Genomic DNA, 19,727 nt, shown 5'->3' with positions numbered 1-19,727 from the left:
TCTTGTAGACTTGAGACAACGCCTAAGATCGTTTCAAAATAGTGCCTGCATTTAACAGCAGACGCATACAAAAATAGGTAGGTGTGACCTTGCAAATTAAAGAATTTTTAACTTGCTAAGCAGAAAAAAATACTAGGAAGCATCGTTATGAAAATAGATTTGAAAATATTTTGTTTTAAGAGAACATTGGAGGGCAGTAAGAAAAAACTGTATCCTTTTATGACAGTGGCAAGTCTGGGAGAGCAAAAGGAAGCAAAGAGAAGTAATGTGGTTTGAATTAAGCAAGAGTTTGATTCTGTGATAGAATCTGACACCTTGCATATGCCTACTGATGGCTGAACATTCCCTGGGAGAACTTTATGATTAGTGTTTTACATGGATCTGGAGTAAGCTCCTTCATTCGTTCATCTTATTCATTCAGTAGCTGTTCAATACCCGAGCCCTTACCACAGGCCACACTTTTCAGGTTCAGAGAATGTTGCTTTGACCAAGAAAAACAAGGTCCCTGTTCTCATGAAATTTATCTTCTAATAGGGGAGTCAACAGACAGTCTTCTCCATCACATCTCAAACTCATGGCCCAGGATGGCTATTGGTCTCCAGCTATTGTGACTTCATTCCAGACAGTAGGCTGAAGGAGGAGAAGGGAGATTTTTCAGAAGATCCACATAGTAGAGTGCTTACATATCATTGGTTTAAAGCTTAGTCACATGGCCAAACAGAGCTGCAAGGGAGGCTCAGAAAATGTAATCATATAGCTGAGTGACTAATGCAGAAGGAAGAACTAGATATTGAAACTGGATATTGAAAGCACTCTCTGTAACGAACAATCTGTAAGAAAAGATTAGAGAAGTTTCAACTTCAAGAGTGATCATGATAAAATTTCATAGCCCTTTGCAAGCACGTATGAAAATTTTATACAAGGAGTTCTGTAATGATCTTGTCTTAAGCTAAGAGGACAGAAAAAGTGGAGAGAGGCTTAAACTCTAGAATGAAACTAGGTTAGATGCAAGAAAGTCTATGATGGTCAAGTGAACAGGATTATATATTTGTGTGTTGTAACTAATTGGATTCTATCTTGAGTATTACGACGAGTTCTTATAGAAGAGGATTCTGTGTGTAAGTAATATGTACGTTTTTTCTGGACATAGAGTTCCCTTATCATCATATTCTCAACGATGTATGTAAACAAAAAAAGTTAAGAATAACTATTATACCTGATTTGATGTGGAACAACTTGACTTCTCTCATTCCCAACTTCAGAACACTGTAATCCGGATTTTTTAGTAAGTAGAGCATTCAATGGTACTGGTATAGTCAGTACCATTGTAGTAAGCTACCCAGTGTCTCTTCTGTGTGTCTTTTTCTACTCCTTCTGAGCTCTTCTCCCACCTTCTCTCTTCTCACAACATCTAGGTTTCTTTCTGCCAAGTAAGTCCGTTGAGATGAGAATGCGAGTTTAGTTGAAATAATGCTCTAAAAAAAACCTGAAAAGGTGTTAGTTTACCATACCATCAGGGCAATTAATGCTCACTGGACAGGTCAGTTCTGGCCCCAAACGTCCCCTGTGGCTACAATTCCAAAGCAAATATCAGAGACAAACTTTCTGAGACAAGTTCTAGGAAAAAGGCTGCAGTTTTAAGAGAGACTAGGGGTTTCCTTTTGCCTTCTTGGGATGGTTATTTTTCTCTGCCATTTAATGGTTTATTTACTTCCATTTGTCTAAGTGTTACAGGAAATCTAAAATCTTTCTCAGCCCACTGTTAGTGCTTCCTTCAATCACCTCCAAGTGCAGGTGGAAGTGCCTTTCTCTCCTGGTTTTCTAAAGCAGATGCCAGCTCTACTCCCACCTCCAAAGACTGTAAAAGCATGTGGTCTGCACTTAACTAGTTTCACAAGAGAGCTCCCCTCTACACTTGCCCAGGAAATAACTCACTGCCAAATCCACTTAGAACAAGGCAGAGTGCTTAAAAAAAAACACATTAGATGCTTTCAATTGTATTTTTCTTAATCATGCCAATGTGCCTTTCCTCCCAGCATTTCCATATTTCCATTTGTTTCCCTTGTGTGACATCTTGGTACATTTAAGATATTTCAGTTTTTTTCTCTTAAAGTTGCCTTACTGAAGTTAGAACCATTTTCTTGCAATGATTTAACGTGTTCCCCTCAGTATCTCTTAGTAGCCTTTTTGACAACAGCTTCCTCAAATGAAGTTGATATTAGAAGGAGGAGTTTCATTAAACTTGACAGCACGGAAAAGTTTGAAGATGTCTTTTTAACCAGGTTTGCCTCCTAGAAACAAAGATCATAGACTTTAGGACATGAACTTTTTCTCATGATGGCCCTATTGTCCTGTTCTGGAGACAAATCAATTTTTATACTCATAGCATGGCATCCACCCCGAAGTACCTCTAGAACTTTTCTATCAGAAGGGATTAGGACAGCAAACTGGATGGAGGTAGGGGCCAGGGAACTTGCCTTAAGAGTTATATTTGAATAGAAAGAACACTTGGAGAAAAACCCAATGACTTAGGTTACATTTGGGGGGCGGGTAAGGCCTTGTCCCTTCTAGCGACTAGACCTGGCCTCTGTAGGGTGCTCATTTGATGAGCCTAGGTTGAGTAATGCCATACACCCCATGAGTTGTTTCATTCCAGTTGTACTTACTACGTAGATAAAATCAAATACTCCTCTGAAAATAATACTTTGTTTATGCAATCAATGCTTTGCCCAGGAGAGGCAAAGAAAAGCTGAGACCACAGAAGCAGCTGAAGCCAATGTCCAAAATGAGTCTACCCTGTTCTTTGCAACTGGTTTGCTCTGTCCCACCTTGGCCATCTGGTAAACCTCTACTCATTCTTTGAGGCTTAACTCAAGCATGTCCTCCTGGGCACTGATTCTCTGACTCCCTCAAGGCTGTGAGATTCTACATCTTCAGTGCATGAGTTCCTTCTGTAAAGCAGCCTTGTATCACATTGTGTGGCAATTGTTTGACACCCTCATTAAGCTAGCCACTCCCCTGAGGACAGAGCTATTTTATTCAGCTTTTTGGTATCCCTGGCACTAAGTATATAATACCTAGCTTGCGGCAGTCTCGATACATTTTTCTTGAATGAACAGATAAATGAATGAAAAAGTTGAATTGAGAGCACCAACAATCACAATTTGAAAACTGTTATAATTATTTTTTATTTTTCAGTCTTCTCTATTCTCTTTTATGCCTCTGCTTCTAGTTTCTGTTCCCCTGCAGCATTTTTAAACAACAACAGTCATTTTCTAACACTCACAATTTTATGGGTGAGGCAGGGCACAGTGGGGACTGCTCATCCCTTTTCCAGGACAGCTGGGGCCTCAGCGGGAGTGGATCTAGCAACTGGACATGGCCAAGATGGCTCACACAGGGCCACACAGCTGGAGTGTCTGTCCTGGCTGTTGGCTGGGCTCCTCGGTTCCTCTCCATGTCACGTCTCCTGAGGCTGGAATGTCCACAGTGGCTTCTTCACTCCTATGTCAGGTGCCTGGTCTGCGAAGGCTGGAACATCTGGGTCTGGCTAGACATCCCTCACCACATGGTGGTCTCGGAGTAGTCAGACTTCTGACTAGACAAGGATATGTAACCCCAGTGTGTTTTACTTCTCTGGTAAAGACATTAATCTAAAAATATGGGGGAGGGACTTCCCTGGTGGTCCAGTGGTTAAGACTCTGTGCTTCCAATGCAGGGGGCGCAGGTTCGATCCCTGGATGGGGAACTAAGATCCCACGTGCCGCACGGTGAGGCCAAAAAATTAAAAATTAAAATAAATAAATAAATAACAATATGGGAGAGGTGTAGTGAGCAGCATTCTTTCAATTAGAGAAAAAAACCCTCAAAGCTAACTTCTCACTGTTATGAAGTTCGTCCAGACCATCACCTTACAATGGATTATGCTAAATTACTGCAACCATATCTAAGTCTTATGCACTATCTACCATTCAAATAATTCCTTTCCCCCCTTGGTCTCTTGAGTTTTTTGGTAACTAGAAAGAACACAGATTTCTGCAGAAACAAATTTGCCATAGGTTCAGTTTATTTCGTGATGTCCCAACTTATATGTTGAAAGTAACATATAGTCCATTAAATCAAATGGAGAAGAGTAATAGAGGAAATTTCCTAAAGTTTACATGCTAAGAATATCTTATTTTTCCAGTGATAACTTTGACAGAGCAAATCAGAATCTATGGTTTCAGCAAAGGAGGTGTCCTATGTAAAATGAAACCATTGATGAAAACAGCACTCTAAATGTTATTATCACTGCTACTTTTAATTAGTAATTTCCATGTGAATGTGTACTGTGAAGTGCTTGACATGCAGAAACGAATACCCACAAAACCCCCATGATACAGTAATATAAAAGTCCCTCAGGGAGACTCTCCACATGGGACCAAAGGCCCATCTGACCCGTTACATAAGGATCTTCCCTTCTGGGAAGTAGGTGGAATGAACACGCTGTTTGCTATTGCCTGTTTTTGAAGCAAGGTATGCCAAGGTCTGTGTGCCCTTCTCCCCTGAAGTATCAGGGGAGAGGCCTGAAACATCTGCAAGCTCTGTTTAGCGCTCTTTTGGGTAGAAATCATGCTTTGCTGGCATTTTATGTTTCTATAAAAGAATAGGGAGAAACTTGCCTCTCAGAGTCCTCAATGAGATAAGAAGGTCGTGGTTAGGTAGCAATTGTGATTAGGTGTCTATTGAGGAGAAAGACATAAACCGGATCAGAAAAATATACATTCCCTACAGGTATCCTTACAGGGCCTTGACTGAGGGCCAAATCATCACAGAGAGAGCAATGCCACTTCTGAGGCTCAGGATAATTTGGATAATTAATTATAATTAAGTAGCTATTAATAATGATTTGAATAATTGAAGGTTCCCCACCTTCAGTCTGTGGGCTGGGAGCAGTGCCACGCTGAGCCATAATGGAGCCTGAAACAAAGGAGAAATTAGTAATACTTATCTGGCTCTATTAAAATTGTTGATATTTTGTTCACTATAGATTTTTAAACACATTTTCATTAAAAACATTCCATTAAAATATTGTTTATCTTGATCATTGTTTTGATATCCCCTTAAAAACTTGGCACTGGCAGCAAGTGCCCCATTATTCCCCCCATCCCAGGCCCTGTACCCAGAAGCAATGTGAGGGGTACTTTTTTTTTTTTTTTGCGGTACGCGGGCCTCTCACTGCTGCGGCCTCTCCCGTTGCGGAGCACAGGCTCCTGACGCGCAGGCTCAGCGGCCATGGCTCACGGGCGCAGCCGCTCTGCGGGATGTGGGATCCTCCCGGACCAGGGCACCAACCCGTGTCCCCTGCATCGGCAGGCGGACTCTCAACCACTGTGCCACGAGGGAAGCCCGAGGGGTACTTTTGATATTGCTTGGTCTGCCCTTGACAGAGAATAAAGAGTCAAACCCTTGGATTGGTCCCTGACTTTCTGTGTCCTAAAATTTCTAAATCATTGAGCTCAAAAGAATCAAATTCCAGTCTGGGCCAGAGATGGAAGGCAGCCCCAAGTCTTGAATGTACCACTATTACCCCATTTTATAGATGAGAAACTGAGACTCAGTACAATTGACAGGTATACCTAGATGACAAATCTAGAAGGTGGAACATGAAGACTTGAATCCAGGCTACGTGGATTCCGTGGGCTGTGCTCTCTGCTGCTGGGCTCCAAGGGACTGCCCATGTACTGTTTCCTACCGTTCCCCAGTGAAAAAGACAAATAATGTATTTTTTCTCTCTTAACATAACAGCCAGTTACGAGTTATGAGTAAATATCTTCTATTAACTTTTAATAAATTTATTGTCTTTTTACTCTTACAGAAGTAATATATACTCACTAAAGAGAAATTAGAAAATACACATAAATGAGAAATCAAAATCCCACCCCCAGAGCCACCCACTATTACCATTTGTTTGCATATCTCTCCAAGCTTTATTTTATTTTTTTGTTTTTTGTTTTGTTCTCTAAGTCTTATTTTAATAAAGATAAATTATATGTATATGATTTTAAAATGAAACTATGCTACACATGCGGTTTTTTAAAATGTGCTTTCTTCACCTAACAGTATACCTTGAACATCTTTCTCTGTCATTGCTTTTTGCAGAGTAATTTGTAATGGTTTCATAATATGCAGTCACCCTTTCATGAATATTTATTGAGCGCCTGCTACTTTCCAGGCATCAGCTAGGCACTAGAGATACATCGGTTAACAAAACAAAGAATTTGGCCCTCTAGGGTTGACACTGAAGTAGGAGACCTTCAAAAATGAATAAATGTGTGTCAGTTAATAGGGACACTACTTTGGATGTGTCAGGGAGTCTTCTTTGATAAGAGGCTAACACGGGCTTAACTGTCCCATAAAACTGTCCCCCTTAAAATTTATATGTTGAAGTCCTAACCCCCAGTACCTCAAAATGTGACCATATTTGGAGATAGGGTCTTTAAAGTGGTAATAAGCTACAGTGAGATCATTAGGATAACCCCTAATCTATTATGACTGGGATCCTTTTAAGAAGAGGAAATTTGGACATAGACACATAGAAGGAAGACCATGTGAAGACACAGGGAGAAGTCGGCCACCTGTAACCCAAGGAGAGAGACCTGGAACTGATCCTTCCCTCACACCTCTCAGAGGAAACCAACCCTACTAGCACCTTGATCTTAGGCTTTCAGCATCCAGAGCGGTGAGAAAATTAATTTCCATTGTTTAAGCCTACCCAGTCTATAGGACTTTGTTATGGCTGCCCCAGGAAACTAATAAATTCAGAGAAAGAGGTCTGAATGAAGTGAGAAGGTACCAGCTCTATGGAGTCTGGGGACCAGGGAGGGCCAAGGCTTGGTAGTTTGCATCAGAGGAAAGCAAAGGGGTCTGGGGCCTGGAAGGGTGGCTGAGGGGAGAAAGGAAGCAGAGAAGTCAGAAGAGGCAGCAGGGCACCGCTGGGTCCTCAAGCACCCTGCAGGCCTTGGAAAGAACTTGAGATTATACTCTGGGGAGACAGGAAACCACTGGAGAACAGTTGGACCTGACATACTTTAACAAAGGCCCTCAGCTTCTGCATGGAAGCCAGATAAGATGTATCAAAAAGTTTGTAACCCTTTTATTCATCAATTAAATTATGTAGCAGTGCATCTTAGTGAAAGGAACGAGAAGCAGGGAGAGGGGTTTCTGGGGCACTGGCCCCAAGCCTTAAGCCTTCTTTGTATCCCCACCATCCCAACTGGCCATCCCACTCCCCGATCTGACAAACTGTATAAACTGTCATTTTAAATCAGCTTCAGACTTTTTCATGAGTCCTTCTCCACAGGGTCATACAGTGGGACCTCTCCTCCCCCAGGCTGAGGCCAGCTGGTTGTTATCCCTCCCTTCGCTTATGTCTGTTCCCTCTCCCTGGGACTCACACCAAGGTTCCCAATCCTCAGGTTCCCTCCACCCAGCTCAAGCCTTCTTAACTCACTGGCACCAACTGCTATCTGCCAAGATTCCATCTTACTCTTCTCTCTCCCTCTGTCCCTCCTCTTTTCCCTCATTCCTAGCTTTTCCTAGGAAATGGAGACATGGAAGCCTCCTCTGATATCTGAAAATGACATTTCACAGAAGTGGACAATCCCCGTGTGAACTCATGGTTACTCAGCCCAGTTGGAAACCTCATGCCTTCCTAACAAGTCAGAGAGAATGGCTGCGTGGGCAATAACAGCCCAGGGCTGGACCAAGCTTTGACCAGTGTGCTCCTGTTAGGAGACTTTCATTAGTTTCCAGGCTCCTCTTAGGCTACTGAGAGGTCCTCTCTTGTAGAAAGAGCCCTCATCAGTAGCTTCCTTTAAGAATGTGTGCACTTATTTTTGTCTCCTGCTCAAAATCTATGTCTTCCATTGCCTCCCACCCAAGGCCTATTGATTCTATCACTGTATACTTGTCATTCTATTCTAGGCTGCACTTTTATTTTTGTTTGGTTTTGGTTTTTGTTTCTTTTTGCGGTACGCGGGACTCTCACTGCTGTGGCCTCTCCCGTTGCGGAGCGCAGGCTCAGCAGCCATGGCTCACGGGCCCAGCCGCTCCACGGCATGTGGAATCTTCCCGGACCGGGGCATGAACCCGTGTCTCCTGCATCGGCAGGCGGACTCTCAATCACTGCGCCACCAGGGAAGCCCCCAGCCTGCACTTTGACTGTTATTCACTGAAAACAAGGGATCAAACTGATCTTCTTTCTCAAAGAGCAATAAACACATAAAAGTGGAAAAAAAACAAATGGATTCCATTAGTAAGTGTGCCAGTTCAGCCCAGACTAACAGGCTAATCCACTCTTTGACCACAGGAGAGAGTTGACGTTAAAAAAAACAGGCACTGGTACCTATATAAGCTGGATATTCCCAAGTGCAGATGCCCTGGGCCTACAAAGGGGAACACCACGAGGGCCACTGGCCCCGGTCCTCTGTCACAAAGGGCCTCAAGGCCACCAGGTTATACCTATAATTACAGAGAAGCATTGGCAGGTTTGAAGAAAGAAGATATCACCACCCAACTTAATTCTGGGTCTCATTACTGGGCCACATCTGTTGTGTATGATGTATCAATATTTTTAATAAATCCCCTAATGACTCCTTTAATCATTTTGGGAATGGCATAATTATATTGAACTGGATAAATACACATGTACATGTGTAGGTTGAAACAGTTTACTCCTTAGATATTGACATTGAAAATATACCACAAATTTTGTAACTTTCATTTCTATTTTGCACTTCTTTTCCTTCTTTTTCTTTCTTTTTTATTTTGTTTTGGTTTAATATAGGACTGGCCTGGGCCTCTCTTGACCTCTGACAGGCCCCATGAAAACCTGAAACCGAGGCAAGGTGACAAAGTCTGGTCCTGCAGCACTAAGGGCCTCCTCATGTTACTTCTTTACTTAGAAAAATAAAATGTTGTTGCAGAAGACCCAGAGCCACAAATGTTCTTCCCAGGTGAATCAGTTTCCAGAATTCTTAGATTTTTAGTTTAATTTAGCCATCAGGGAATTGTGTAGACTGGAAATATCTAGGCAAGACCAAAACAAAATCTCAAGTGGGCATCTGTCTCTTCCAGGTGAGTTAGAATCAGATATGCCTCTGCGAGGAAGTGAGTGAGGGAACTGTTCTCACCCCACACAATCACCGCAAAATCAGATACAGGGTGAGTTAAATAGCTACACATCTTGCTGCATATCTTACCAGATTCCCATTTCTATTTTTTTTTTTTGAGCAAAATAGCAAAGCACCTAATATAGGTCATTAAGTATGTTTGCAATACTATAATTTAATCTTTGTAACTGCCATTGCTAACCAGACACTAACATGCCCATATGCTCAGTATAGAAATGACGGCATGAAACTTTTTAGCAACTCCTTGTACTTCATAATAATACTGGGTCATCTTGAGTGTGAGGGATCATGACGCTGTCTGTATGTAGTTTTAAATTCCCTAGTGATGCCAAATGTATTTGTGTCAACAGATACTGTTCCAAAATACCGGAGTTCAATTTAGCTGAATACCAGGGGACTGACTCAAATGACTTCAGGAGAAATAAATATATCTTTAACTAACTCAGATGGCAAAATGTTGAAAACTCAGAAAATCTGTATTACAAAGAGCTGGAAAGTAGTAAAGTAAGACATTTCCAGAAAGGCTAATCAATTTAGTGTTTTCTTTAATTATATTATTGGAACCCTTTTTAATTCACATCTTTTCTCAGCCATATGTGAAAAACTGTTTTTTACCAACTTATGATAGCATCTAATTAATTATGAATAATAAATCGTTAGAAATGTAGAAATCTGTTTTATACTACAGAACTATTCAATATAGTAAAATACCAATAATCATAGTAATAATAATCACCAAAGTAATATGTAACTCTGATTGAGTACTTAATATGAGCTAGAAGCTTCACTAAGTACCTTTATGGATTGTTATACATGAACCTCCCAACAACCTTGTGAGATAGGTAAAATAATTTGCTATTTCCTATTCTAATGAATGGCTAAGGTTTTTATTGAGAATTTTCTGTGTGTCAGGCACTGTACATGTATTAACTCATTCATTCCTCACAACTCTCCACAAAGCAGGTGCTCTCGTTATTCCCATTTTAGGCATGAGGAAACTGAGGTACAGAGTTGAAGTGACCCGCCCAGGGCTACTAAGCTGTAAGTGACATAGCCAACACCCAAACTCCATCTGTCTGGCTCCAAGCTCAATCTTTCCTTACTAAACAGCTGCTCAACACCTGCTATATTCTCTTTGAAACTTCTGTGTGCCAGGCACTGTAGCAAATGGTCTTCATATGTTAATTATCCCTCCTTGAGGAGCTCATTGTTTTCCCATTTTTCAGATGAGAAAAGGAAGGCACAGGCCACTTGCTCCGGGTTCTAAACCCAGTCTTACCTGACTCCCGAGGAAAGTGCTGGCCACAGAGACAGAAAGTAAAGAAGCTGCCATCTTCAAAAGTCAGCTCTAGACAGCACCCATCATCAGTCTTGTGGCAAGCCTGACTTTTCATGAGCTTGCTCAGGCTGGGAGAGTCAGAATCTATCTGCCTGGGTCCACCCGTTTCTTAGATTTTTGAGTCATTTGTTTAGGCCAGTGGTTTGAAAAAGTCACAGACGGGGAGTATAAGCACAAGAGAAACTATTCTTGCAGAGTGAAAACCAGCTTGTAGTTTTTCCTGTTATTCATTTTGAGCTTCCTCTTCCTTACCACTGAACATTGTTTAAGGAATTATTTCAGTACTAAATTACAGTAATTTCTATGTCCTTAAATTTCTATTTTCTTAAATTTCTTTCTGACATACACTTGTAGCCTCAGCTTTTTATTTTAAATCTTGTATTTCTCTACTGTATGTATTCTTACATGCTTATATTCCAAATTAAGTCCAAGCTACATGAAGTCAAGGTCTATATCTTACTCATCTTTTTAATCCTTATAGGACCTCACATCTTATATTGCATAACGTGGGTGTTTGCGAAATATTTGGTAAATTAATCAACTTCATAGGCAGTATATTTGGCACTTAATGATAGCACCTAAAACTATCCTAAAGGGCAAGTAACTACAATCCCAGTACACAAAATCACATACATAAAGATACAAAATCCATATTTTGATACATAGCTTCAGGTTTTGACGGCCACCTTTCAAAAGTTTGGTGATGGTGCCATCCCAGCCTGGTGCCCTGTGCAAAAGACATTTCCTCTGCAAAATGGTGTTTCATTTTCCTGAACTGTGTACAGGATTGTCACTTTTCTTTGTTTCTTCAGAAATGAGTCCCTTCATACAATAAATCGTCATTTCTTCTTTCTGAAGTCATCTCAGTCTATCTTATTTTATATATAAATAAATAAATAAAAAAATAAATATATATATATATATATATATATATATATATTCATAAACTGACTTACAAAGCTTGAGTCCTCAACCAGGGCTCACTGCGAATGGCACCCTCTAGGACTAGTCAGTGTATAAACGCGTAACCACACACAGTGCCCTTGAAGTTAAGAGCTCTGTGCTAGAAGAATCCAGCACTTAGAGCAGAGAATTCAACAGGAATTTGCTGTCCTTTGATTTTTTTTCCCCCCTGCTGTATATTATTTCCAGATTTTAGCATTATGACTTTTAAATTCTTTTCTCTGCAATGCAGAACCTAAATAGACAAGCAAAACAATATATCTAGTGTGTAAGACGGAAAATCAGTTGTTGGCCTACTTGAAATAGGTTCAACTTAATTTTTTTTAATTTGGATTTTTTAGGAAGTTGTTATTGTGGGGTAAATTTGATACAGTTGATCACATCGGGTTAGTGTTACTTCTCTTAGCTGAAACAAAATGAAGAGCTAGAGTTTATAAACGTGGCTCCAATGGGTACAAGCTCTAGTTGAATGGACATTTTGGTAAGCTAACACCATTTTTTTTTTTTACATCTTTATTAGAGTATAATTGCTTTACAATGGTGTGTTACTTACTGCTTTATAACAAAGTGAATCAGTTATACATATACATATGTTCCCATATCTCTTCCCTCTTGCGTCTCCCTCCCTCCCACCCTCCCTATTAACACCATTTTTGAATGTAGCTACAAAAGTTGTCATCAAATCCTAGAATTATAATGGAAGAAAGTCTGGGAAGGAAGTAATCTAATTCACCTGTTTTAGTGCAGATATATTCTAAAGATCAAATGAAATAAACTCGAGTTTTCTCTTTACTGACTTAGATCCTATACAAAGAAGGTAAGTGAATTCCCTCATGCTTCTTCTTTCCTACTTTTTCCTTTTACACACACACACACACACACACACACACACTTGCACATGTGTGTATGGTTGCCAAATTTTCTACAGTGCATGTGATTTTGACAATCAGAGGGAAAAAACGCACAATAACAAGTGTATATAGCACATAGTACACACTCAATAAATTTTGTTGAATGGGAAAAATATACATTTGAAAACATGAATTATAAAATCAAGTCTTGTCCCTTGATTAAAAAAAAATTGTATGGGCTTCCCTGGTGGCGCAGTGGTTGAGAGTCTGCCTACCAATGCAGGGGACATGGGTTTGAGCCCTGGTTCAGGAAGATCCCACATGCCGTGGAGCAACTAGGCCTGTGCACCACAACTAAGGAAGCCCGTAAGCCACAACTATGGAAGGCTGCAAGCCACAACTACTGAAGCCCGCGAGCCACAACTACTGAAGCCCACGCACCTAGGGCCCGTGCTCTGCAACAAGAGAAGCCACCACAATGAGAAGCCTTCACACCGTAATGAAGAGTAGCCCCCGCTTACCGCAACTAAGAAAGCCCATGAACAGCAATGAAGGCCCAACACAGCCAAAAAATAAATAAATAAATAAATTTAGTTTAAAAATCATAGATACAGTCTCAGGGCATAATCAACCCTGTGAACAAAGATTTATGCACAAATATTTATTTCAGAGTTATAGAAATGAAAAAAATGGAAGCAATCTGAATAGGCAATAATAAAAGAATTATGAGATAAATGCTATATCCATGAGGAAATATTATGCAACCCTTTAAGCTATATTTATAACAACTTTAAAGGACATGGGTAAATACTCATGACATAATGTTAAATTTATAAAATCACGGGCCTACTAAGTTGCATTTCAGTACAAGTTTAGCTCTGTAAGGACACAGTGCACAAAAAGAAGAACTGGAAGGGAATATACTAAAATGTTAATAGCGTTTCAGGGTAGTGAGACTATTGAGTTTTTTTTGCCTCTTTACCATATTTCGGAATTTGTCTCAAATAATAAAGATGCATTATTTTGATGATGATAAAAGAGTTAAAAACTAGAAAAATATTTCTATGGAAGAGAATTTATTCATGTAGCAGCTCAAAATCAATGAAAAAATTATGCATTTATAATATAAACTAAACCCATCAGATGGTTTTAATTATAATGCTATGAGAGTCACATAATTGAGTTTCCATTATCCCCGCAGGTAATCTGTTCCAAAGTATAACAATCAAAAAATGTCAACTTTACCTTCAATTCTTTCGTTTCTATTTGGATCCATTATGACTCAGTGACTTTGTGGGAATATGTGCGCTTATATCACATTCTAACATCTTTCTTTTACTAAATAATCTATTCGTTTCATCTTCTCTTCCTTGCATTTTCTTATTTTATTGTCTCTTAATTGTTTTATTTTATTCTGTATTATCTCAAGTTCCTGGGGTGCTAATTCTCTCATTTATTGTCTCCCGACTCTCCCTCATGGTGGATCATTTCCTCATGTAGTCTGTAAGTTTTAATTGTGAGCATATCTTTAGCAGGTACATTGTTTCTTTAGATATTTCAGGTGCTTTGCATTATAAAAGTGTCCTCAAAAAAAGATTTTGTGTTTGCTTCCAGCCCAGCTCTCGGGGATTCCACCCTGTTCAGGACCCATTTTCATACTAATTTCTGGGCTTGGGATTCTCATACCATGTGGATGGTATTAATTCAGATCTTATACCTCTGCATAGGTTTTTATTTTTAGAAATTTATTTATTATTTTTGGCTGTGTTGGGTCTTCATTGCTGCGCGTGGGCTTTCTCTAGTTGTGGCGAGTGGGGGCTACTCTTCGTTGCAGTGTGTGGGCTTCTCATTGCGGTGGCTTCCCTTGTTGTGGAGCATGGGCTCTAGAGCACAGGCTCAGTAGTTGTGGCATACGGGCTTAGGTACTCCACGGCATGTGGGATCTTCCCGGACCAGGGATCGAACCCGTGTCCCCTGCATTGGCAGGTGGATTCTCAACCACTGCATCATCAGGGAAACCCCTGCATGGAGTTTTAATTTCTCAGAGGAGACTCCTTCTTTGCACAAAGTGCCAAGGGCACAAGCTTCCTTTATGCAACCAGTGTGGTGTGTCTGATGCTCTCTTCACAGTAGGCCAGACCTCCAGGACTCTGCTCTTAAGCAGAGGTCTTGGTTCTAGTTCCCCACCTGGTATGAGCCCTCAGTCATGGCCTTCATCCCTATATGGATACACAGCCATACACAGCCTGTGACTGGGCCCAGTGTCCCCAGGACTTTGATGTCATCTCATACACATATTGCTCTAGTTCTGAGTTCCATCTTCTGTTCTGGTGCCTAGGTATTTCCTTTCAAGCTATACATATATTTTAAAAGTTTTTGCATCTTATCCAGAAATCCTATGGTTTGGAGTGAGAGGAGTTCTGTGGAATTCTTGGAACTCTGGAGTGGGAAGAGTTGTCTCAGCTGGATCTCGAGTCCTCAAGAGGGTTTCTGGACAAGAGCATCTCAGACTATATTATTAGCACACCTCGGGTGTTGCCATCCATTTTGAGGGAGTCACAAGAGATTAGTCATTAACAACAGTTAGAGCACCTAACTCTTTCAATTTTTCACCTTTTAAAACAAATTCAAGACTCTTCCTGTATGATAACAATGACCTTCATTTCCTTAAATTCTTTAGTAGGTAGAAATGCTCTAAGAATGTCATCTTTTGTGTATGTTGAGGTGGGCAAAAAAGCTAAGAAGTTACTCTGGACTGTGTTCACCACCCTTTTAGGCATCATCTGAAGACATCCTCAACACCAAACCATGATCAAATTAATTCTTTAAAAATAAACACAACGACAAGAAGAAAACTAGATTTACTTTCTGCATCTTTCCCAAGATTTTTCTTATGACAAATTCCAAAGTGAAGTTTCACGCAAATGAAACATAATTGATAAAGTATGTGCTGTAGTTGCTCAGTTACCATAACAGGGAAATGATGTGGGCTTTTCCCCTCACAGCAAGTCCAGTCCTGAACTTAGGCAAAGAGCTCAATAGAGGAAAAATGAAAGCTACATTAATGGGGCACCTCTCACCTTTTGCCTCTTGTCCATGCCAGTGGCCACTCTTGCTCCTGAGATCTCTGCCATTTGCACCCACTTTCTCCTTACTGTTGATGAAAAATTTAAGGAGAGGTCTGGATACAGATAAGCACAACCCAAAGGCAATTGATTGGTAGGTTCTGATTTTTAGCTACACCACTAAAATGAGTTTTCCTTAATTATATGATACATCAAAAGAGAGTAATGGTAGGAATTATCTTTTTTAAAAAGACATAACATCGGGCTTCCCTGGTGGCGCAGTGGTTGGGAGTCCGCCTGCCAATGCAGGGGATGCGGGTTCGTGCCCCGGTCCGGGAGGATCCCACATGCCGCGGAGCGACATTTGTTTTCAGTTATGTAGGACATCACCAAGATTTTTGTAAGCTTTTTTGTCACCCGTCATCTCATTGGCTTTAAGAGAGTCCTCTAAGAAAAGGAGAGGGAATTATTACTCATCTCACAGCAGAAGCTGTCAGTGCTAAAGGCTCTCAGGTGTCCCCTGGGCAAACCTGGGGCATCTGGGTTAGCATTGACCTGAAACCTTCCTTGAGTCAAGTTTCCCTTTGCAGCCATGATCTTGATTCAGTGGTTCTTTCTAAACTTTGCTTCTCTTAGCTCAATAGTTGGGTCTCACCCTCTCATTCTGATCCCTCTGTATCTCAGCTCCACCACTTACTGAAATTCCCACACATATCACTGCCCTCCCACCATAAATCTTCCCCCAGGGCTTTCACAGGAGCCAACTGCACATTTATCACTTCAATTGTATTGACCATTGGCCACAATCTTCTAAGTCGTAACAGATGAGGCCGGATGATTCACCCAGGAATGGTAGGAATGACTGTGACAAATCTTTGGAAAGACAAACACGACTTGGTACGTCATTTGTGATGGGAAAATACTCTAGCATGTAAAAGGCATCTGAATTTATTAGCTTGGTGTAGCTATAATGTAACCACTAATGTATGGGATTTTTTTTTTCTCACAGTCTGATAACAGCTTTATTGCATGCAAGCCTTTGTCGTTTATTGCTTCCTATGACTGTAAAAAGAGAAAAGAGCATGTTATGCCTTGACCGGCTGACTTAGATTTGTGATTTATTTGATCAGAAATGTGCTCTCTAACCACAGCACTTCAATTTATGGTTGCAGTTGGTTGGACAGTAGATGAAAAAACATAATTAGAGAGCACTTAGGAAATCGAGCTGCTTCCCTAAATTACAGTTTCTAATTTGGTCATTATTTTAGGCCCCAACGCTGCTTGAGTTCTGATTTTTGCCCCGTAAATTTATAAAACTGATATGGATAAGTCAGAAGGGCTAACTAGGTGATGACAAGGCCGTGAAGTCTCCTTACGTTGCTTCAGCCTGAAAAGGGAGATCTGTCTGTCCAGTGTCACACTTTTGTATGTGAGGAGCAGGAAACAGCAGGGAGATGAAAGGGAAGTGCTGGGAGCTACAAGTCTGTGGTGCAAAGATGAAAACACCTGTGGCAGGAACAGAACGTGGACAGAGAGGAGAGAGGCCTGGTGCTCGGCTCTGCCCCGTGCCTGGGCACAGAAACAGTGGTGCAGCATTAGTGTGCAGAGGACGTAAGAAAAACAGATCTCCCAGAAACACACTCGCAGACACAGAGAACAGACTTGTGGTTGCCACAGGGGAGGGGGAGTGGGGAAGAAATGGATTGGGAGTTTGGGATTAGCAGATGCAAACTATTATATATAGAATGGATAAACAACAAGGTCCTACTGTAGAGCCCAGGGAACTATAGTCAATATCCTGTGATAAACCATAATTATGGAAAGGAATATATACATGTATAACTGAATCACTTTGCTGTACAGCAGAAATTAGCACAGCATTATAAATCAACTATACTTCAATAAAATAAACTTTTTGTTTATTTTTTTTGTTACTCGTTTTCAAATATCTTTATTCACAAACCTGTTATTATCGGTCAGTTCAAATGCCATATGTATGATAAAATAGATTATAAGAAGTATCATATTTACAATGAAATCATTACTTTATATAGCTGAATCAACTGATAGGCTACCTCCTACAATAATAACTTAATGGGTCCAATTCTACCTTTTGAATGGACCAATTTTATGATTCTCCTAGAAAATTTTGAGTTGGGTATAGTTTCTTGGTGCTTCTTTCTGTGATCCAAGGCTTAAGAGAAAATCCCTGGAAACCAGCAACTGGAACCAGGCCTCTCCAGGACTGAGGAGAGACAGGAGTGAGAAAAAAAGACATCCTGTCACATCTTAAAGTCCCACAACTGCTATGCTTTGCAAGAGGAGGAAAGAATCAGTCCCAAGAATTATACTGAACATTTCTCAAACATCAAAATCAAGGATTAACCTCTAAAACAAGTTTGCAGATAGAAGCTCTCCAGCTAGTCATTATAAGATGCATATGCAATACAGTCAAGGATGCTGTGCTTACAAAACCACATGCATCTTATTTATCTCTAATTTTATTTATTTTATTATTTTTTATTTTTTTGCGGTACGCGGGCCTCTCACTGTTGTGGCCTCTCCCGTTGCGGAGCACAGGCTCCGGACGCGCAGGCTCAGTGGCCATGGCTCACGGGCCTAGCTGCTCCGCAGCATGCGGGATCTTCGCGGACGGGGGTACGAACCCGTGTCCCCTGCATCGGCAGGCGGACTCTCAACCACTGCGCCTCCAGGGAAGCCCTATCTCTAATTTTAAAATAATTCATTGCCTTATTGGGTACGCAAGTGAGCATTGGAGAAAGTTGTGCATCTGTGATACCGGCTGGTGCTAAGGATTTCAGTGCTTCCAGAAGATGGGGGCTAGAGAACTTAACCAGGCACCGGAGGGGTTCTTCTCTCTCAGTCAGGATGCCCCCATTTAGGTCACTTTTGAATTTCGTTTCAAGCTTGTATTGTGCAAATTCTAGTCTTGGCTGTGGATGGTCTCCAAACATTTCTTGAGTCACTCTCTGGACTCTCTCTTTTTCTATTTTGTTTTCATGAATGATCCTTGAATCCATATTTATATCTAGCTCAAGGCTTTCTTGTAGAGGTGTAGTAGAGTTGAGTTTCAAAGGTCTGATTATACTGTTTAAAAACATTAGCCTTAAAAGCGTCCAGATACTGGCTTCTGAGGTCCATTTTCACAGTCTGATGGTGTTTGCTAGCAATTGTCAGTGCCTGACCCAGAAGGGGTAGATTGCTTTTCAGTTGGGAGGAAGAAGTGAAGGCATATGGAGTTTGGGAATAATACACCACGTAAGCAGGTTTGTACTGGTTTGGCTTTCCATACTGTGTTCCCCAGGCAATTCGAATCCATACTGCATTCTCCTCGGCACCTCTGAAGCTGACTGTCACATTTTTTAATGCTCTCTTCTCTTAAGAATTTTTCTTAAGAATTTTGAATTGTTCCATATCAAAAAGGTCAATGTCTTCATCTGGTCCTTTACTCATCTGAAAAACATCCCAAACTTTCTGATGCCGATGAAATTGAGTATAAATGATGTCTAAAAGGGCTGCATCATTGAGACTTGCACGGTTCTCCTCACAAGGCAGAACCAAGTCCTGAACAAGAGATTCCTTTCTCTGCCGGAAGTTTTCAGTCTGCAGCTGATTTTCAGACAAAAAATTCCAGGTTTTAGTATTGTCATCATTTCAGTCATTGGGATTTTCAAGATGGTCCTCCTGAAAAACTCGGAAACAGTTTCATCCATCTCTTTGGCACTTGGGACTTGCGGCAGTCACCAAAGAGTCGCTTCAGAGGCGGGGGACCAGGCTTCTTCAAGGCTCCCGCCACACTTGGGGGCCTGATGCCATGCCCCCAGGGGTTCTCTTACCGTCCCACATCGCCGGCCGGCTCTCTCCTCATCAGCTGCTCCCCACTAAAATAAATTTTAAAAAAAGAATAGAAAAGCAGATCTCCAAGGTCATGACTCTGATGAGTGGCTGGCATATAATGTTGATAAGGATGGTCTGGGGTAGACTAAAGAAGAGAACACCTGAAGTTGGCAGAAAGAATAACTGTGGGTGGGATTATTGATTTATTTTCAGTATTTAGCAGATATACTGAATCTCTTTTATCTTTTAATTTTTAACATCTTTATTGGAGTATAATTGCTTTACAATGGTGTGTTAGTTTCTGCTTTATAACAAACTGAATCAGCTATACATATACATATATCCCCATATCTCCTCCCTCTTGCATCTCCCTCCCACCCTCCCAATCCCCCCCCTCTAGGTGGTCACAAAGCACTGAGCTGATCTCCCTGTGCTATGCGGCTGCTTCCCACTAGCTATCTATTTTATGAGGTGATAC

At 40.9% G+C, this 19,727-nt stretch overlaps 1 pseudogene; it reads right to left on the bottom strand.

Annotated features, from left to right (window-relative positions):
- Window positions 1-18,117: 18,117 nt before the first annotated feature.
- LOC112395281 (centromere protein N pseudogene) lies at window positions 18,118-19,280 on the bottom strand (annotated as a pseudogene).
- Window positions 19,281-19,727: the final 447 nt, after the last annotated feature.

The sequence above is a fragment of the Neophocaena asiaeorientalis genome, unplaced genomic scaffold, assembly GCF_003031525.2.
Source record: "Neophocaena asiaeorientalis asiaeorientalis breed wild unplaced genomic scaffold, Neophocaena_asiaeorientalis_V1.1 scaffold258, whole genome shotgun sequence".
Classification (NCBI taxonomy): domain Eukaryota; kingdom Metazoa; phylum Chordata; class Mammalia; order Artiodactyla; family Phocoenidae; genus Neophocaena; species Neophocaena asiaeorientalis.
This window is presented reverse-complemented; position numbering and strand designations above follow the sequence as displayed.